Here is a 21,430-nt window from a genome sequence, read left to right as displayed (position 1 = left end):
TTAGTTTACAAAACACTTTATTTAAATTCCCTTAATTAGAAGATTTTTTATGTATGACAACATGGTTTCATACATAACTGCTGGTGGCTACACCCAGTGTGGGATCTGAATGTCCTTTTCTATCTCCAGTTTTGATATGAACTAGTTGTATGACTTCAAGAAAATTATTAATCTTGTCATAACTTGATTTTTTTTTTCTTCTTAACAATTTATTTATTTGAGAGAGAGAGAATGAGCAGGAGAGACAGAGGAAGAGGGAGAGAGAATCTCAAGCAGACTCCATGAGAACCCCATGCAGGACTTGATCCCAGGACCCTGAGATCATGACCTCATGAGTTGGACACTTAACTGACTGTGCCACCCAGACATCCTTTTTTGTAAAACAAGAAGTTTGGAATAAGTTTTTATTCATTGATTTGTCTATATATACCCTCACTGGCTTAACTATTGTATTTAACATATATCAAGATGTTAATATATGTCAAGATGAATTTTCTAAGAACAATTTTTACATTTTTCCCCCCGTGGCTTTAATGCTATTAAATTCAAGCCTGCTTAATGCTTCCATTAGATTGTGATTTTGCAAGATGTTTTATGTTTCCAGTCTTGTTTATTCCTGTGAAGCAAGGAATATTATTTGAAAACAAAAACAAAAACAAAAACTATGTACTGCTATCCAATGGATAATCATTACATTATTTTGAATTTCTATTGAATTTCTATGTGTTTATTATACCATATTCAGTAAATTACCATATGTTCTCTTCTAGATAGCTACTATTATGTCAGACATATGCTTGTAAGATTTACTTTTTGTCATTATTTATTTTTTAATCATAGTTATGCTCTGCCATAAATGAGAGAAGACAGATGCATCATTTCCCCAGCTCTGGCCAAAAAAAAGAGGGGGGGGGTGTATTCAGAGTAAACAAACAATGTAGCACATACTCATTGTTTTTCCTTTAAAACAAACAGGGCTAGAATCAGGGCCGCTGTGCATGGTTGTGCATGTTGTATACTGCACAGCTCTCAGCTACACCATTAACGTCTGAATGGCACCCTTGGCATTGTGTTGTATACAACCTGCTGAAGCGTATGCAGAGGACCTTGCTGAAATATAGGCATGACTTCGACCAGTCAGCATATTTCCAGGGGGAAATGCAATTCTAATACTCTGTACAATACTATAGGTTTTATACTAGATGAGCTATAAGCAGAAATAAGATAAATCAGTGAACGATACAGTGTCCATGATAGATACATTTCTCTTTACTTTACTATTAAATTCCTTCCATTTAAGGATATACCTGCTTTCTCCATTTTTCTCATTACCTACAAAACTCCCTGCAGTACAGCTTCTGTTGATTCAACTTGCTGATCCAACTTAGTATGCTCTCCCAGGGTATACTAGTGACATGATGTGAACTTAATTTTTCAGTCCTCATTTTCTTTGGATTCTCACCAGCTTTTAATTTTGCTGGCCACCCTCCTTTCTGTATGACCTTTCTTGCTGAAATGGTTTCTTCCTTTGGTTCAAAGATGGATGGTGAAGATCCTACCAGAAGTGTCATCCTGTATGGATGAAACCTGTGTTTTGTTAGAAAAGTTGGAACTACATCCCAGGCAAAAAAAAAAAAAAAAATCACCTGCATATCCCCATCTTGAAAGAGGTTTGGGTCATGAGGGAGGAAAGAAGGATGTAGTACTAGGACCACACTCTGACCTGGGACTCCAGTTTCTGCCCTGGTCCTATTGGGCAGAATTATGTGCAACTTACAGACTCTTGTCACCAAAGGGAGAGCACTCAGGATTCACCCTTCCAGGACTTCAGTGTCCCATGAATGAGTGTGATTCTAGAAGCTCACTTCTCAAGGAGCTACTGAAAGACAATTTGCCCCAGGACCAGCCATAGGAGAGGACCAGCCTCCACCAGTGTGGTCTAAGCCCTAATGACAGAATAGCTTTACCTGCATAGATGGGGTTCCCCCTCTCTGTAGCCAAGGACCCCACTCTATCCCTGAGCTTCAGCCACAGAAGAAAACTAGCACCCCTCTCCCCAGTGTCTCAAAACCAGCTGGGATGACCACTGTAGCTCAAACCACCACAAACCCTCTCTCCTGAGACATCAGGAACTGAAGCACATCCACCATGGGGCCACTGTGGGAGCTGGGGCTTCACCCAGCTTCTGCTATTTACACATAACTCTCTAAGATAAGCTTCTACTTATTCATAGTCAGAAAGAGAGGTAGGACTGAGCCAGATTGGACATCCTCAGTCTCAGAGTCTCAACTCTCATAAGCACTAGGGGACTCTGAACACTAATAGGGAAAGGATAAAGCCTCAGCAGGGAATAATCTGGATTTGGAGACCTCTATTTTAAAAAGATAAGAATGTGGAGAGAGTCTCAAATATTCTTCCTCTTGGGAAAAACAGAGCACATTTGTCATAACATGCAAGTGTAGAGGCACCCCAGTCATGATGTTAAACACTGGTGGTCCTTCTCCTTCCACTAACTAACTGCTCTTGTGCCCTTTCACTGTTTTCTCTTTCTCATACCCCTTCCAGATATCCCCTAAGATTTAGGCTAAGGTCAAATGTCCCACCCCATGCTACTCTCTCTAATATCTTTTTCTTACAGATCTTATGAACTTTCACAACTTCAGCATTCTCCTAAAGCAATAGTTGGAAAAGCCCTTGATTTGGAGACAGTTAAAAAGAAGCAATCCTGAAGATGTCCTTGCTTGGCCAGCCCAAACCAAAGGCAGACTTCTCATGCAAAAGATCACAATAAAGGTAAACCCACACACCAAGAAAAGAGAGGAGAGCCCATCTGTGAATAATCGGAGGACTGGCTGACCAGGAAGAACCAGAAATGGGGAAACCATAGCCAGAGAAATAAAGATGGTTTTGTTGTTTTGAAAAACAAGCTAAGCCTTACTAAAAAGCAGGGACAGGCACAGAGTTCTGCTCAATAATAGTCCACAAAGAAAGATTCCCTCCAGACAGAAAAATCCTCCAAGTTTTAGAAATTAAAGAAATTAATACTCTTACAAATCACAAAGAAGAAAGAAAGGATAATGTTTAAAGCAGAGAGAGGAAGAACCATATCAAACATTGCCTCAAGTGAGGAGAAGATGAGACCTGGGGAGAACATCTACAATCAGAAAAATAGGAGAGATCACAATGCACACCAACCCAACTGACACTTCCTTTCGAAAGAAGGAGCATATTCCAAGACTTCATGAATGAAACAATTTGGCAACAAATTCTTGATTTACAAAGACGGCTTCAAAAAGCAATGGTAAATTGAAAACAGATGAAAGCCATCCAGAGGAGAAATGTATTAGAGTATAGACCAAGGTCTGGTTAATTACACGAAGCAAATCAAGGAGACAAAAATTGTATACGGAATTATGAAGCTGAACAATATAATACATAATGCTGTAACAGGCATACAGGGAGACTTTAATGATAACTAAAAGCATTTTCACCTATATTCTGTGAACTTGTACAAAAAAATGGATCATATTGTAGGAGATCAGAATATGCCACCCAAAACATTCCACTTTAACATACAGATTATTAGGGGCTTAAGGCAACTGAGAAGAAGCAGACAAAAGGAAAGACCTCTGCCTTTCCCCTCTTTGCTAGGAAAGAAAGACAATTCTTAATCACTAAAGATGACTTTAAACTCATCAGCTTAGAGATAGAATCAGAAGAATCTACATAACAAACTTTACTAAAACGACCTTTATTTTCCACTAGTTTCCCCCATATTTACCTTTCCACAGTCTGCTGCCCCTGAAGTCATAAATTCCTTTTGTCTTGTCCCTTCTCTATAAATTTATTGTCCTTTGTGAAGATAGCATATAATCCTCAAGTTCTTAAAAAAAAAAAAGAAAAAAGATGTATTTATTTAAGAGAGAGAGAGAGAGGGAGAACAGTGAGAGCAATCACATGGCAAGAGGGGCAAAGGGAGAGATTCTTCAAGTAGACTCCCCACTGAATGCAGAGCCTGACATGGGACTCAATCCCATGACCAGTGAGATGATAACCTGACAGGAAATGAAGAGTCAAATGTTTAACCCATTGAGCTACACAGACACCCTTATAAGCCTGAAGTTCTAACTATCCTTTTGAGTTACTCATCATTAAGTTTTTCTCATGTGTATGTACTTTGCAAGTGTTAAAAAATTTTTGTTTGTTTTTCTATTAACCTGTCTTTTGTCAGTCTAATATGTAGGATCCCAGGCAGAGAATCTAGAAGGGTAGAAGTAAAAGTGTTTCCTCCCCTACAATATTCTGACATGTAATATGTATTTAATAAAAACAAAAAGTCAAAATTTTAGCTGCCACATTCTGCCATTATAGTGCAATAAAACGATTTCATTAAAGCATTAAAATATGCCTAATTCCTTGAACTTTAAAAAAGAATATGGAAAGTTCTTAGACAGTATGTGTACTCTTTCCCCTCACCTTATAGTCTATGCTCAAATATTTATAATCTGCTAAACCCTATTCCAAATATCCTGATTCCTTCCTGATCCCTTCTCTGAAGCCAATTGAATTAAGTATTTTTAGCACCAGGCCCTTAAAAAAAGACGCCTATTTCTCAAAGCCTCTTAGGAAATATTGGCACCAAACATCTGTCCATCCTATGCCCCCCAACTTGGGTCCAGGCTTTCTCTCTGGAATGAAATGGCAAGTATAGTGTCTCTTCTTGGGCCATAGTCAGATCCCCTAGCCTCAGTGACTTATTTGAGAGACTGAAAGCTGACACAGGTCACCAAAAATGTATAAGGTTATTTTGCTTACTTCTCAAAGTACTTTAAGCACAGGAAACATGCTAAGCCCTTGATCTTTTATCTTACTTTCCTGGAGAAGCACTAGCTCTTGTAGGCTCTGGTTTTGTGTTTGCTGTTCCCTGCCTGGAATAGTCCACCTTTCTGTTTCCTTGTCACCTGGCCAAACCTTACTTGGTTTTCTGGTCTCAAATTAGGCATCCCTTTCCTCTGGGAGTTTTTCCTTGACTCTCCAAGACTGGGTTAGATAACCCCACTTGATGTTCCTTCATGCCTCTACCTATTAATATCTTAACACTATATACACTGCTCTGTAGTTGGTCACACCTATATGATCCTTCTACTGTAAGATCCTTGAGGGCAGGAAATGCCCTTAAGATATCACCTTCTTTAATACTGCCAATGCCTAGCACAGTGTTGGCACAGAGAAGGAACACAATAAGACTTCTGTTGAAAAAATATGTAATGTGTGTCCAATATTACTCATAATATCCTGAAGTAAGTTCCAGCTGTGTTCAAAGACTTCAGCAATTAAGAACTGAAATAAAATTAAAGAAAGCATTTGGAATCTCTGTAGAGAAACTATTCTAAATACTGAAAATAATGAAGTTAACATCAGAGAACAGATGGATATCTTTGTAAATATAAAAATGAAAACAAAATATGGTAAAATCTATATAAATAAGAATGCAACAGAACAGAAGAAATATGATTAACATAACTAAAGCTTAACATTCAACATACATAAATAATATGATACAAATATATATAAAACCATATTCTTTAATTGGAAAAGAGAGATATATGTTAAAATGTACAAATTTTAAAAAATCACTGCTTCAGTAACAATTACAGAAATGGAGATTTTAAAAGTCTGTAGGTGATGTTATATAGCTATTAAAATAAACATAAACAATAAACCCCAATATTGATAAATTGGTGTGAATTTACAGTTACTACTGTTGACATTATAAGCTGCTTCAGTCTGGAAAGCAATCTGGCAAGAAGAGAAAAAGAACTAGAATATGATTATACATGATACTTTACAACTTCACTTTCAGGGGTACATCCTGAAGAATTAATCTAAAAGTAAGCAAAGATGAGCTGTATAAAGAAGTTTGTAGCTAGGCTACTTAGAGATTATGAAAACTGGAAACAACCCAAGTGCCACTTGATAGAATTATGGAATATTACTGCAATGGGCATCTATCAGGATAGCATTAATATGAACTGTGTCCTGATGTGGGAACCTGATGCAAAGTAAGAAAAATAGAAAAATGCAAAATTTAAAACATGTACACAGTGGTTGCTGCCACATAAAGGTCAGAAGGGAATTCAGAGATACTATATCCTGCTTAGCTTTTAATATTCCCCAGCTTCATTTATTGGTAAAATTGCTTACCCCCTACCTCAGGTATTTAAGAGGGAAAAGAGGGAAAAAAAGTAGCGTCTTAAAAAGGAAGATAACTGTACAGACATTTAACTGATATGAATGTACATTAAAGCCGATTTCTGGCCATTATGATTATAATCATTATTACTTAACATAATAGAATTGCTTTATTAAGTAAAAGCCAACTAATTAAGAGGGGGAAAAAAAGGTATTTAGTGGGTGCAACAATACATCCTCCATCACACATTCTTTCCCAACCACAATGCACACATGTCCCTTTTCCCTTCTCTCTTCATTCCTGACCAGTGTCTACCACACCCCTCCTCTCGCTGGTCTTTCTGCTGCTGGTTTATAGTTAACCAAGATTAGTTCAAAATTTGTAGGAATTACTAGGCCTTGATCTCTTTGGAGTAATGATACTTTTTTAGTCTAAGAAGACAACACCGAGAATGATTTGAGGTTACAAGGAGAACTGCAGAGACTTACAAAAGAGACAGACAGATATGAGGAAAGATGGCTGCCCAAGAAGCCATGTTCCAGGCTTAAGAACCAACTGAGCCTTAATGGTTCTTTACCTCAGACAAGTTCCTTAGTCTCTCTGAACTTTAACTTCCTCAGGTTTCATATGGTAGAGTTGAACTATATGATTTCTCAGGTCCTTTCCTTCAATTTTATTCTTCTTAGGAAGGTGTGGAGTGTGGTCTGTTAATGCAGCTAACCCACTGTCAAGGAAGCATAATTTCTCTAAACTTTATTTCCCCTCTTTTGCCTTTCTCTCAATTCCTAAGGCAATTCTTCTGTTCATTGTCTCAATTTCTTCCTAAAGCTGTTGATATTACATTTTTCTTTGGCCATATTTTCATTTTTCTTAGAGCCCTCTGAAGCCTTTTTTTAAAAAATAAGCCTTATTTTAAGAAGAGTTTTAGATTTATAGACTCTAAAGCACTTTGAGACATATAAAAACAGAAAAGAGAGGTTTTTTAAAAACCCAAGTAAAACACAAAATACTCATAACTTTTGTTAAAATAGTCACTTTGTAAATACTAAAATATTCCTACATTTTCTTTTGCTAGAAAAATAATGGAGATAAGTCAGCTATTAATTAGGAATATAACATTTTGATTCTTAGCCAGTCTCTGGGCATAGTTAAGTAGCTAAACTGTTTCTTCTCTTCTCTCTCTCTCTTTTTTTTAAATAATATTGTTCCCTTTTATGAGACAGAAAAATGGCAGAAAGTAAGCTTTTCAAAATGTCATCATTTATAAATTTATTGCCAAATATTTAAATAGCTGCAAACATGTTAAAATGTACATGATGAAATTAATCTTTTGAAAATATTGACTTTTGTGAAAGAAGAGCCAATTATTCACCAATCATATCTCTATTAGATGCTCCTATATTACCTTACTGCAGTACAGAAGTTTCTAGAGATAGCCACTTTGCATAGTTTACATTTCTTGAAACTACTAGGGAGTGACTACTTAGAGAAATAGCTTAAAACTTAGGGACTCACTTGAGACAGTAAGGAAACCTTGAGAAGACTGGTAAAGTGGAGATGTCTATAAATTCACTTTGTTTTGTTGTATAAATTTGCACAATAATAGGGATTATGACTCAGAGTTCCTACATCCTGCTTCAAGGAAACTGCCTCATTCCCACAGGCCCAGAATAACCTGGCTACTCTATAAGACATTATGGATAACCTATTTGTTAGATATCTCTCAACTCCCTCCTCAACGATGTAGAGTTCACTTTATCCATAATAAATACCCTTTTGTCAAAACACCTACTGCAATTCTCCTCCCCCTTCCCTTACACACCATTCAGCTCCTGTCTCCTCTGATGCCCTCCTATGCAGTTTTGAGGTCCGCCTGCATCATCTTTCAGCTCTTCCAAGGCCTTATTAAACAAATATCTTCTTCTCCACTATCTACTTTTACCAGCTTTCTATGACCATTCCCCAGTTTACTCATTTTCTAAGTATCCCCAACAAGGACATATCACCTTCTTGCCTATCTTCCGACATTCTTGCTTTTCCTGGCTGTGCTCCTGCCTTTGTAAATAATATAGTCCAAAGCCATTACGTGGACCAAGCAAAGCAGGCATCTGTGTTGAGGGTAGAGTGCTATCAGGGCCAACGGCAGTTGTTGGAGTCTCAGTAGGATGGCAAGGGCTCCTACACAGGTTGGAGAGTAATGATATAACCTGATGTGCAGTACTATTGCCTGAGTGGGATAAGGAGGGAGTCTCTGGGTGGGAGGAGGGCTGTGGCAGCCCAGAGTTGGGTATTAGAACCTGAGAAGTACAGCATCTGCCTGGGGCAGGAGTGGGGAAAAGTGATGGTTATAGGAGATTAATTGCATACAAAGAGAGTTAATCTAATTACTAAATATGTTAAGGATAATTAGAACCAAGTTTCTTCTTATTGGGTAAAAGAATTACAAATGTTGTGTGGGATTGAAATTGAAAATATTAGCTCAGGGACCCCTGGGTGGCTCAGTCATTAAGCATCTGCCTTGGGCTCTGGTCATGATCCCTGGGTCCTGGGATAAAGCCCCACATCCAGCTCCCTGCTCGGCGGGAGGCCTGCTTCTCTCTATCCCACTCCCCCTGCTTGTGTTCCCTCTCTCACTGTGTCTCTCTCTGTCAAATAAATAATAAATAAATAAATAAATAAAATCTTTTTAAAAAGGAAAAATATTAGCTCATTTATTAGTTCATGAGTATTGAACACATAGGTCTCAGTATAGAGATATAGGAATAAATACAGAAAAAAGTATGTGTGTAACAATAAGCAGACCTGCTTATCAGATCTTGGTTTTTAAATACCATTTTTCTTAAAAGGAACCAGTGCTCCTTGGAGAAATGTTGGATTTAGGGTTGAGGAAGGGCAAGTACAAGATTGGCCTAGAACATCATATTAGACTGGAAAGCAAGGATGAGCTCAAAGAACAATAGGTACATATCAAAGGGAAACAGGATCCAGCTTTAGGGTGTCTCACTGGCCAAATCTGGGACCACTGCAGCATCAAAATAAATAATGATATTAGTAGATTATAATCCATTGAATACAACAGAAATCCATGATATATATAAACAAATAGGAAGGGAAAAAAACCCTATTCCTCACAATATAATGCTACCTGATAAATGCAGAAATAATGATTGAATTAGAAAATCACCATATCAAGATGGGATCAGTATAGAGACAAACCATAAGAGACTCTTAATCTCACAAAACAAACTGAGGGTTGCAGGGGGTTGAGTGGGGGTAAGGATAGGGTGGCTGGGCTACGGACATTGGGAAGGGTATGTGTTATGGGGAGTGCTGTGAAACGTGTAAGCCTGATGATTCACAGACCTGTGCCCCTGGGCAAATAATACATTATATGTTAATAAATTAAAAAAAGAAAATCACCATATAACTGTTATCATAGTAATAATTAATTGAACAAAACCATCAAAGGACGCTTAGTGGATAACATTTTGAAAAACAGAATATTTCATAATCTCAAAGTACTGCTTCACAAAATTCTTATTAATTACAGAGAGAAAAAAACAGTAACTTTATAGCGGAGAAGGCTGGCAAACAACATCAAGTGATCAAAGATAATATCACTGGTGATGGGTCAAATAAAAATCATGTATCACCTAATGGGATGCAATGAGATCACAGCATCATTTCTGTGACATTCCTACCTACACACAACACTCCCTGCGAAATGTATAATCTGAATCTAATTAGGAGGAAACATCAGACAAACCTAATTTGAGGGGTATTCTGCAAAATAATTGTCCTGTAATCTTCCAAAGAGTCAAGTCATGTTGGTCAAGGAAAGACTAGGAAACTCCCAGACTGAAGGAGGTTAAATAGACATGACAGTAAATACAAGAGAAGATCTCAGGCTGAATTCTTTGGTATGAAGGATATCCTTGGGATAATTGGTAAAACCTGAAGAGAGTCGGATGATTAGATAGCAGTAATGAATAAATGTTAATTTCCTGATTTTGATGTTCTGTTAGGGCTGTGTGAGAGAATGTCCTGATGTATGGCAAATACGTGCTAGAGTATTCCAGGGTGATGATATTAGGTCTGCACCTTACAAATAATTCAGGGGGGGAAAAGTGTTCTTTGTACTATTCTTGCAAGATTTCTGTAAGTTCAAAATGATTTCAAAATAAAAAGGAGAAATATGAAATGGAATGTGCTGACTGGGGAATAACTGGCTGAGACAAAGAAACTAACAGTGACCAAGTTGAAAAATAGACTGTATTTATTGACAGTAGACTGAATAACCATAAGGAAAACTTGAATAAAAATGGAGACTCAGAGAAGACAAGCAACAGGCAGCACTGAGAAGTCTGGTTCAACCCTATCCTGAGGCTGGAGCCCTCTGGAGCCTCCTCCTAGAAGCTCCACCTGGGAACGCTTGAACTTCCATGGCTGTTGGCCTCCCCAAATTTAGGTTAGCAGAATCAGTAATTCCATTGTTCCACTTGCTTCTCTAGGTTCCTGCTTTCCCTTGGTTTACCATCTTGTCAGCTCTTTCAATAAACTTCCAAGATTTGCTTTCCATGTGATGGTTTGTTCAAATAATCTAGATGATCTTATTCCATAAAGAGAAATCTTTGCTTTATTCTCTTCATAGCTTTTTCCTCTTCCTAAAAAGTCTCTGTATTTCTTTACTTTCTCTCTCTCTGCACCAGACTGAAAATTGAGATGATAGGGCCCATCTGCCTTGCTCACTATTATCTCTCCTCCCAAGGAAAAAGCAAGCATGGCCACAAAGAGCCTCTGTTGACAAGGTCTGACAAATCCTCCAAAAGACTGACCCAGGCACGTTCTCCTCAAATTACCCTGAGACAGTAAAAGCACATGTATTCTTCAACATACCACTCCTGAAACCGTTTTCAGGGTCTGGCTCCCCTTCATATATACCTTATACCTTCCTCCTCCATCCAGTACCTGCTAAGAATGGCTCCTCTTCACTTGGAAAATTGCTGCTTATCTTTTAATAACCTGTTCAAATGTTACTTACTCTATGAATCTTTCCCCTCATCCCAGGCAGGGCCCCAGAGCCTCTTCTACCAATCTCTGCTATAGAGACCCTTACCACGTTATACTAAAATATTTTGGGGTTTTTTGTGGTCTTTTCACTGGAATGTTTATGTTCCTAACTGTATCTCCAATACCTAGCACGGTGCCTGGAACATATTAGGAGACCTATAAATGTTGACAACACTCTAGAACATCAGAGCAGATTAGTGCTCTCTGGTCAAACTTCTTTCAACTACCTGTTACTGAGTCTCAAATTGCCCAGAAACTAAGTAAAAACTCAACTAAAATATTAAAAATTAAAATATCCTCTTAGCCTTAAGGTATTTTAATTCATTCATTTTCCATTGGGGTCCAAAAATCTGCGTTTTGAAAAATCCCTGGTGATTCTGGGACAAATTTTGAGAAACACCATTCTGGACCATTTTAAACTTTCAGCCCACTCCTCCTTCACTCTAGTCTTGAGTGGTCCCCTCTCTACTTAATCAGCCTCTATAAAACAAGGTACATATCCTACACAGTTCTGCTTTATTGCTTCAGCATTTTGATGTAGATTGCCACTTTCTTAGTTGGATTTCCACAGAGACTTGAGGCCTCAATTGTTTTGTTGAACTCTAGTTTAGAATTTTATGTGATTTTATGCCATGCAAAAACTCATACTCATTTCGACTTCTAGTTCCCACACTTCACGGTTTCTAATCCCAACTCCAAATCAGTTATCTGAGATTTCCAGCTCTATCCTCACCCACATAATTTTTCATAATAAAACTATTGGGCCTCCTGGACCTTGAAGGCCCCTCTCTGCTCAGGGCTCCCAAAAGATGCTACCTAAGTTTTTCCTCACGTGCACAGCTCTTCCTAAAAGGCTATGCTAGGAAGCAAGATGAATGCAAGCTTTGAAGAAAATGTCACTTCTTTCCAGTTATAAAGTTGACTTTTTTGTTTTACTTGATGCTGGTTTAAGGGACTGAAATATCTAAATTCTCAAGCTTCATTAACCAGTATCCCATCAAATGTCACATCAAGTGTAGAGCAGTCCCGAGGCTCTTCTGCTTCCTGGGCTGGGAAACATTTTATCTTCATCCCCCTTGATGAACCCTATTAAATTTTTTCCTTATCTGGTTCCCCCAGGAACATGAGTGAGTCAAATTTGGCCTGTTTATCCAATATCAAGATGGCCCCAACAGAATGGCACTGCTAAGAGTAATTTTCAGGCCCCACTGAATGTCAGTAAGTGATGTGATCTGATCTACATTATCATGTCCAGACTGTAGAACCTTAAAGAAACCTGGATTGTTATCATATTATAAGAGTTTTCAACTTGTAAAAAACCAGGATTATTCCCAGGAGTAACAAACCCAAATGTCCACAGGAGCAAGGAGGATAATATAAATGTGTGAATCTAGTACATGTAAGAAAGTAAGGTTTGGTGGGTATTGTGGGAAAATGAGAATAGATTTCTCCAAAAGGTATTCAAATGGAAAAAGAAAATTGCTAAAAGTCCATAAAAAATAAAATCTGCTGACCTGCCACCCTACCTAAAAAGATATACTTCATCCACACTTGATAATTTTTTTTAACTAGATATTTTAGTTAGGTTCTAGGTTAAGCTACCATAACAAAGAAACTTGAAACTTCAGTGGGTCAAATAACACAGAAGTTTACTTCTCTAAGAGACCAGAAGTAGGTGGACAGTCTGGGCCTACAAGCTCTGCTCCATGAGTACTCCCAGGTATCCAAGGTAGGAGAGCAGTTCAGCCATCCTACATACATGTGTCCGTGTGTGTTTCAAAGTGTCTGCTCCAGATACCACCACTTCCCAAGAGGCAAGAGAAAGAGGGGAAGCAGATTCATTTTAAGAACATGTCCTAAAAGTTGTACACATCACTTCCACTCAATTACACCATCTCTCCTGGGGCTCCCATGAACACTGCTAACTTAAACTCAAGTTAAGTTTCCATAAACCTAAATCATTTCCTACTCTTTAAAAATTGTGTTTATTGGGAAATCAAGTCTGAACCAATCAGCTTTTAATATTTAGCATTTAATTCTGCACCAAACTCACTCTATATGATTGAAGAGAACTCTTACAAATTCACATTAGTACAGTTGTTGAAAAGCAAGATTAACATAGAGAAGGTTGGATAGTAATGAGCCTTGAGATCCTCACTTAAGGGCTCCTGGGTGGCTCAGTGGGTTAAGCCTCTGCCTTCGGCTCAGGTCATGATCTCAGGGTCCTGGGATCAAGCCCCGCATCAGGCTCTCTGCTCCGCAGGGAGCCTGCTTCCCCCTCTCTCCCCTCCTGCCTCTCTGCCTACTTGTGATCTCTCTCTCTGTCAAATAAATAAATAAAATCTTAAAAAAAAAAAAAGAACCTCATTTAATATGCATGATGAAAGCAATCAATTACGCTTATTACTAGAACATTATGTACTATGACAACAACAGCAAAAGGGGAAGAAAAAGGTAAAGACTACTCTAATTCAGGGTAAATGCAAGGGGAAAATGTCTTATTCTTTATTATTTAAGCATCTACTTATTGTTGGTATTACTAACCCATCCAAAAAGAACTGATGGAAATGCAGTGAGGATAAATACAGAAGGTAAAAAAATTAGACCTAAGTAAGAAAAACAAACAAACAAAACAAACAAACAAAAACAAACAAACAAAAACAAAGGTGTGGATATAAAATGGGTCTACAAAGGAGCTGGCACTCTTTGATAGTGAGTTTTAGCAGGTGGCAGCTTAGGTCACCAAAAAGAGTGATTGTCTGGTTACAAAATCCACAGGTTCAAAAACCTAAGGTTCATTCCACAAAAACCTAAGGTTCATTCCATCCAATTCCTATTCCCTCGACTTAGTTCTCTGCATGTGTCTTGCATTTTCATGGTACGTGACTGGCCATGCTGTTGGCTCTGCCTGCATACCATCTGCTCTGCCTCCCCCTCCCAGAGTCTCCTCTGTCCCAGGCCAGGCAGTCGCTGCCTTTGGAGGCCTTCCCAGGTTTTCCAGCAGAGTTAGTCATTCTCTTTCTTATTCCCATAGTCACACTTACATTATAGCAGTCATAATCTAAACTTGGGCTAAATTCCATTTATTTTGTGTTAATTTCCCCTTCAACAAGATGTATATTCATTAGAGGCAAGGCCTTTAATCTCAATTTTTCCCTCTTCCTAGGATAACACCCCATGCACATGGCAGGTGCTCAATCAATGTTGCTGAATCTGTAAATGAAGGTTGACATTTCTAAATGCCCACTCTACTGAGAAATGCTCCTCCTTGCCCTTCTACCCTACCATCCCTTGAGCTCCCCATATTGCATAAAGAGCCATGCATAAAGATGTTCACTACAGCATTATTTATGACTATGGAAAGCTAACAACCACCTTGTTTCTCTATAGTGAGTAGACAGAGACATAAACTATTTAATTCATATACTAGAATACTATATAGCAATTAAAATGAACAAATCAAGCACATTTATTTGTCAATAAGAATAAATCTGAAAAAAGCATTAAATAAAAAAAATCAGGTTCATGAATAATATGTAAAGTATGACATAATTTATATAAACTGCATGGATTATCTTTTCACTAAAAAGCCAGGTAAATTTTTTGAAAGAAAAATAAATTTTGGGATGCCTGGGTGGCTCAATCAGTTAAGCACCTGCCTTTAGTTTGGGTCATGATCCCTGGGTCCCAGGATTAAGTTCTGCATCGGGCTCCTTGCTCAGTGGGGAGCCTGTTTCTCCGTCTTCCTGCTGCTCCCCTGCTTGTGTGTGCTCTCTCTCATGCTCTCTCTCTCTCTCCCTCTCTCTATGACAATTAAATAAATAAAACCTTTAAAAAAATAAATCTTAAAAGATAATAAGGACTCTTCCTTCAACCCCACTTTCCCTCTAGCTTCTGTGCTATCTTTATGTTTTTTTAAAGACTTTATTTTTAAGTAATCTCTACACCCAATGTGGGGCTTGAACTTACAACCCCAAGATGAGAGTCACATGCTCTACCAACTGAGCCAGCCAGGTGTCCCTGTGCTGTCTTTATATGGCTTATTCTGATACAATCTCAGGAACTGGGAACAAAATTCCATAAGCAGGGAAGACGAGAACCCAGAAGGCTCTGTCCCATACAGTTCTCAAGTTTCTATCACATGGGGAAGTGTAAAACCTACATCTAGACACCACTGAAGAATCTCTAAGTAATTCTTTGGCCACATGTTGGTGATGAAAAAAAGAAAAACTGAGAAGGATGCTGATAGACTTTAGCTCCAAGAAACTACTATGACTACTCAGAGAAAATGGAATTTTAATGAATGGATTTAAAACCCTCAGCAGTTAACTCTATAATTCATCCAGTGGTGAGTGGAAGAGAATCCACATTGCAGAAAGGAAGACTAGAAAATCTCTACTCCTAAGACAGAGGGCTCAATGCTTCCCCCACTTTAGGGGAGAACATTAAATTCAATCCACTTTACCCAATTTCCAGAGTCCAAAGGAAAATTATGTTGGGAAGAATATTAAATGGGGAGTTGGGAGATCTGGACTTTAACTATTCTCCATTTGCCTCCACTCCCAGATCTGTTCTCTGCCCTACTCCGATTTCTTTTTTTTTTTTTTTTTAAGATTTTATTTATTTATTTGACAGAGATCACAAGCAGGCAGAGAGAGAGAGAGAGGAAGGGAAGCAGGCTCCCTGTTGAGCAGAGCCGGATGCGGGGCTCGATCCCAGGACCCTGGGATCATGACCCAAGCTGAAGGCAGAGGCCTTAACCCACTGAGCCACCCAGGCGCCTCTGCCCTACTCCGATTTCTGAGAGGCTGAGCTCTCTGGACTATTTCATCCAGGCATTTTGTTGGGTTTTCCCAATGGGAGTCACTGACAGGGGACAGGAGTAAGAGAAAAAAGAGAGGTTGGGGAATTTCTTCCTCTTTTCCTCCCTGCATTGGTGCCACAGCTCTGGCAGTGGCTGTGTCCCTGCACAAGCAAAGCTCAGGTAACCTCTCCCCCAGGCTCTACTCTCAGAGGACTTCTTTAAGGCCTAGGGGAAGACAACGGCTTCTTGCTATCACTAGTTTCTAGGTGCCTCCCATGTGGGTTTTCTTAACTTTGCCCACACCTCTATAAAAAGTGACTTCAGCAAAGTCCCTTCAGTTGAATCATCAGATATTGGGATGCTGGTGGGGATCTCAGTTCAAGACTCAGCTCTGGAGAGGAGGAGTCAAGATGGCGGAGAAGTAGCAGGCTGAGACGACATCGGGTAGCAGGAGATCAGCTAGATAGCTTATCTAACCATTGTGAACACCTACAAATCCAACGGGAAATCGAAGAGAAGAAGAGCAACAATCCCAGAAACAGAAAATCGATCACTTTCTGAAAGGTAGGACCTGCGGAGAAGTGAATCCAAAGCGACGGGAAGATAGACCCCGGGGGGAGGAGCGGCGGAGCGACGGAGCACAAAACCGGGACTTTTAAAAGTCGGCTCCACTGGGAGACATCGCTCCAGAGGCTAAACTGGGGGGAAACCCAGGCGGGGTCAGCATAACCCCAGGACCCGCGGGGTCACAGAAGGACTGGGGGTGTCTGAGTGCCGCAGAGCTCGCAGGTATTAGAGCGGGGAAGCCGGCTATAGCGACAAAGCCGAGGAGTGAGCTCTAAGCCCCGGGTTACCTTGTGCCGGTCGCAGGCTGGGTGGGCTCGGAGCGCGGCCGGAGGCCACGGAGACAAAAGCGACCCGGCGCTTTTCTCCAGCTCCAACAATTGACTGCTTTCCTCGAGGCGCGACCGCAAGCCAGGGAGGCGGGGCTATTGGGCGCTTTGCTCTGAGAGCGCACTGAGGAGCGGAACCCCAAGCTCTCGGCTCCTCCGGGCCGGAGACTGGGAGGCCACCATCTTCATTCCCGTCCTCCGGAACTCTACGGAAAGCGCTCAGGGAACAAAAGCTCCCGAAAGCAAACCCGAGCGGATTCCTTAGCCCGGCCCCTGGCAAGGGCGGTGCAATTCCGCCTGCGGCAAGGACACTTGAGAATCACTACAACAGGCCCCTCCCCCAGAAGATCAACAAGAAACCGATCCAAAACCAACTTCAGTCACCAAGAACAGCGGAATTCCACAGCAGGAGAAAGCAAATCCTACCTGGACAAAATGACAAGGCGGAAAAACTCACCTCAAAAAAAAGAACAAGAGGCCGTACCGAAGGCTGGAGACCTAATCAATACAGACATAGGTAGCATGACAGATCTAGAGTTCAGAATGACAATTCTCAAGGTTCTAGCCGGGCTCGAAAAAGGCATAGAAGATATTAGAGAAACCCTCTCCGGAGAGATAAAAGCCCTTTCTGGAGAAATAAAAGAACTAAAATCTAACCAAGTTGAAATCAAAAAAGCTATTCATGAGGTGCAATCAAAAATGGAAGCTCTCACTGCCAGGATAAATGAGGCAGAAGAAAGAATTAGTGACATAGAAGACCAAATGACAGAGAATAAAGAAGCTGAGCAAAAGAGAGACAAACAACTACTGGAACACGAGGAGAGGATTCGAGAGATAAGTGACACCATAAGACGACACAACATTAGAATAATTGGGATTCCAGAAGAAGAAGAAAGAGAGAGGGGAGCAGAAGGTATATTGGAGACAATTATTGGAGAGAATTTCCCTAATATGGCAAAGGGAACAAACATCAAAATCCAGGAGATGCTAAGAACGCCCCTCAAAATCAATAAAAATAGGTCCACACCTCGTCACCTGATAGTAAAATTTACAAGTCTTAGCGACAAAGAGAAAATCCTGAAAGCAGCCCGGGAAAAGAAGTCTGTAACATACAAGGGTAAAAACATTAGATTGGCAGCGGACCTATCCACAGAGACCTGGCAGGCCAGAAAGAACTGGCATGACATATTCAGAGCACTAAACGAGAAAAACATGCAGCCAAGAATACTATATCCGGCTAGGCTATCATTGAAAATAGAAGGAGAGATAAAGAGCTTCCAGGACAAACAAAAGCTGAAAGAATTTGCAAACACCAAACCAGCTCTACAGGAAATATTGAAAGGGGTCCTCTAAGCAAAGAGAGACCCTAAAAGTAGTAGATCAGAAAGAAACAGAGACAATATACAGTAACAATCACCTTACAGGCAATACAATGGCACTAAATTCATATCTCTCAATAGTTACCCTGAATGTTAATGGGCTAAATGCCCCAATCAAAAGACACAGGGTATCAGAATGGATAAAAAAACAAAACCCATCAATATGCTGCCTACAAGAAACTCATTTTAGACCCGAAGACACCTCCAGATTTAAAGTGAGGGGGTGGAAAACAATGTACCATGCTAATGGACATCAGAAGAAAGCTGGGGTGGCAATTCTTATATCAGATCAATTAGATTTTAAGCCAAAGACTATAATAAGAGATGAGGAAGGACACTATATCATACTCAAAGGGTCTGTCCAACAAGAAGACCTAACAATCTTAAATATCTATGCCCCTAACATGGGAGCAGCCAACTATATAAACCAATTAATAACAAAATCAAAGAAATACATCGACAGTAATACAATAATAGCAGGGGACTTTAACACTCCCCTCACTGAAATGGACAGATCATCTAAGCAAAAGATCAACAAGGAAATAAAGGCCTTAAATGACACACTGGACCAGATGGACATCACAGATATATTCAGAACATTCCATCCCAAAGCAACAGAATATACATTCTTCTCTAGTGCACATGGAACATTCTCCAGAATAGACCACATCCTGGGTCATAAATCAGGTCTCAATCGGTACCAAAAGATCGAGATCATTCCCTGCATATTTTCAGACCACAATGCTCTGAAGCTCGAACTCAATCACAAGAGGAAATTTGGAAAGAACGCAAATACATGGAGACTAAACAGCATCCTTCTAAAAAATGAATGGGTCAACCTGGAAATTAAAGAAGAATTGAAAAAATTCATGGAAACAAATGATAATGAAAACACAACAGTTCAAAATCTGTGGGACACAACAAAGGCAGTCCTGAGAGGAAAATATATAGCAGTGCAAGCCTTTCTCAAGAAACAAGAAAGGTCTCAAATACACAACCTAACCCTACACCTAAAGGAGCTGGAGAGAGAACAACAAAGAAAGCCTAAACCCAGCAGGAGAAGAGAAATCATAAAGATCAGAGCAGAAATCAATGAAATAGAAACTAAAAAAACAATAGAACAAATCAACAAAACTAGGAGCTGGTTCTTTGAAAGAATTAATAAGATTGATAAGCCCCTGGCCAGACTTATCAAAAAGAAAAGAGAAAGGACGCAAATAAATAAAATCATGAATGAAAGAGGAGAGATCACAACCAACACCAAAGAAATACAAACAATTATAAGAACATACTACGAGCAACTCTATGGCAATAAATTTGACAACCTGGAAGAAATGGATACATTTCTAGAGATGTATAAACTACCACAACTGAACCAGGAAGAAATAGATAACCTGAACAGACCCACAACCAGTAAGGAGATTGAAACAGTCATCAAAAATCTCCAAACAAACAAAAGTCCAGGACCAGACGGCTTCCCAGGGGAATTCTACCAAACATTTAAAGAAGAATTAATTCCTATTCTCCTGAAACTGTTCCAAAAAATAGAAATGGAAGGAAAACTTCCAAACTCATTCTATGAGGCCAGCATCACCTTGATCCCAAAACCAGACAAGGAACCCACCAAAAAAGAGAATTACAGACCAATATCCTTGATGAACACAGATGCGAAAATTCTCACCAAAATACTGGCCAATAGGATCCAACAGTACATTAAAAGGATTATTCACCACGACCAAGTGGGATTTATTCCAGGGCTGCAAGGTTGGTTCAACATCCGCAAATCCATCAATGTGATACAATACATTAATAAAAGAAAGAGTAAGAACCATATGATACTCTCAATAGATGCTGAAAAAGCGTTTGACAAAGTGCAGCATCCCTTCCTGATTAAAACTCTTCAAAGTGTAGGGATAGAAGGCACATACCTCAATATTATCAAAGCCATCTATGAAAAACCCACCGCAAATATCATTCTCAATGGAGAAAAACTGAAAGCTTTTCCGCTAAGGTCAGGAACACGGCAGGGATGTCCGTTATCACCACTGCTGTTCAATATAGTCCTAGAAGTCCTAGCCTCAGCAATCAGACAACAAAAAGAAATTAAAGGCATCCAAATCGGCAAAGAAGAAGTCAAACTATCACTCTTCACAGATGATATGATACTATATGTGGAAAACCCAAAAGGCTCCACTCCAAAACTGCTAGAACTTATACAGGAATTCAGTAAAGTGTCAGGATATAAAGTCAATGCACAGAAATCAGTCGCATTTCTTTACACTAACAACAAGACAGAAGAAAGAGCAATTGAGGAGTCAGTCCCATTTACAATCGTACCCAAAACCATAAGATACCTAGGAATAAATCTAACCAAAGAGGCAAAGAATCTATACTCAGACAACTATAAAGTACTCATGAAAGAAATTGAGGAAGACACAAAGAAATGGAAAAATATTCCATGCTCATGGATTGGAAGAACAAATATTGTGAAAATGTCTATTCTACCTAAAGCAATCTACACATTTAATGCAATCCCTATCAAAATCCCATCCATTTTTTTTAAAGAAATAGAACAAATAATCCTAAAATTTATATGGAACCAGAAAAGACCTCGAATAGCCAAAGGAATATTGAAAAAGAAAGCCAAAGTCGGTGGCATCACGATTCCAGACTTCAAGCTCTATTACAAAGCTGTCATCATCAAGACAGTATGGTACTGGCACAAAAACAGACATATAGACCAATGGAACAGAATAGAGAGCCCAGAAATAGACCCTCAACTCTATGGTCAACTAATCTTCGACAAAGCAGGAAAGAATATCCAATGGAAAAAAGACAGCCTCTTCAACAAATGGTGCTGGGAAAATTGGACAGCCACATGCAGAAAAATGAAATTGGACTATTTCCTTACACCACACACGAAAATAGACTCAAAGTGGATGAAGGACCTCAATGTGCGAAAGGAATCTATCAAAATCCTTGAGGACAATGCAGGCAGCAACCTCTTTGACCTCAACCGCAGCAACTTCTTCCTAGGAACATCGCCAAAGGCAACAGAAGCAAGGGCAAAAATGAACTATTGGGATTTCAT

This window comes from Martes martes (assembly GCF_963455335.1).
Source record: "Martes martes genome assembly, chromosome: 11".
NCBI lineage: Eukaryota > Metazoa > Chordata > Mammalia > Carnivora > Mustelidae > Martes > Martes martes.
This window is presented reverse-complemented; position numbering follows the sequence as displayed.